Source organism: Ursus maritimus, unplaced genomic scaffold (genome assembly GCF_017311325.1).
Source record: "Ursus maritimus isolate PB19 unplaced genomic scaffold, ASM1731132v1 scaffold_10, whole genome shotgun sequence".
In the NCBI taxonomy this organism is placed as follows: Eukaryota; Metazoa; Chordata; class Mammalia; order Carnivora; family Ursidae; genus Ursus; species Ursus maritimus.
In genome coordinates this window covers 15,706,781-15,708,317 of record NW_024423344.1, presented here as the reverse complement: position 1 = coordinate 15,708,317, position 1,537 = coordinate 15,706,781, and positions in this window count along the sequence as shown.

Sequence of the window (1,537 nt, the reverse complement as noted above, 5' to 3'; positions counted from 1 at the left end):
AAGTCCTGTTTTATAAAGTCAGCTTCACAATGAACTCCAGTCTGCTGTTGGACTCTCATTGGAAATTGAGGCATAACCTGGTAGCTTGATGATATTGCTGATCTCAGCTTATTGATTAGGACCTTAGGAACAAAATCAGGCCATATTATGTTAAAACCTCCTCTGGAGGACTAGCCATGATCAACACTTCCATTAGCCTGCCAGAGAGAAAACATGTCCAAGCAGGCACATGTAGAAGATTGGGAGTGAGTGTCAGGTACCTGGCTAGGCTAAGGATGAGATAATGAATATAAGAGAAACAAGACATACCAACACCTCGCTTCCTATCAATATTAAAGAAAGTTCACTTTACAGACAGAGGACTAGTAACTCTGTCCAAAAATTGCTCAAAGTTAGAAAAATATCAAATCAACATGAAGCTACTATAAAAAGAAAATAAAATTAAACATTTCAGCTAGTAAGAATTCTCCTCCAAAAACTAACAATGAAGCAGTAGAACACTGTAACACTACATTCCAAACTGAACTAAATAGTCTCTAATAAGCATTTTGAGATATTAAAAATAATCCCAATTAAAACTTACAAAACTAAAACAAAAAATGGACAAAACAAATAGTGCAAAGAAATGCAATAAAAGATGGTCAAGTTCTGAAAGAAATCCAATAAAGCATTCGGGACCAAAAGAGAGTAGAGTTGAATGGAAGTCTAATGAAGACATTTAGGCAAGAAAACAACAAAGAAAATGAAAATGAGATAAATAGAAGTAAAAAAGGAGTGCCTGAGTTGCTCAGTCAGTTGAGCATCCAACTCTTGGTTTTGGGTCAGGTCATGATCTCATGGGGTGGGATGAAACCTTGTGTTGAGCTCCACACTCAGCAGGGAGTCTGCTTGAGATTCACTCTCTCTGACCCTCCCCCCACTCGTGTGCATGCTCGCTCTCTCTAAAATAAATAAATCTTTTAAAAAAAAAAGTAAAAAAATGTTAAAGTGGTAGAAGTGAACAACAGACAAAGAAGGTCTGATACATATATAATGGAGTCCCTAACAAAATAATGGAACAGAACTAATATTTAAAAATATAATATAGAAATCTTAATGAAGTCAACTTAGTGCAAAGGCTGAGCAGGCACCTGGAAAGATTAACTATGATACATAATCCTAGTAAAATAAAGAAAAATCCTCAGGGCCTCCAGGCAAAAAGACCACATTACCTATAAAAGTAAGAAAATTAGGCTAGCATCAGATTTATTGAGAGCCATACACAAGGGAAAGAAATAGTGAAGCAACATGTTCAAGAAACTCAAGGAAATAAAATGTGAGCCAAGGACTTTTTTTTTTATCCTGCCAAGTACCAAGACTATTTAAAAAATCAAAACAAAAACAGTTTTGCACATGCAACAACTCAAAGCATACTGTGCACACAAGCACTTTCTGGGCAATCTACTAAGGATGAACGCATCCAACCAACAGAGAACTGGGGGGACTTGGCAAAAGATGGTAATAATTGAAGATATTTAAGTGTAAAGCTAATATTAAA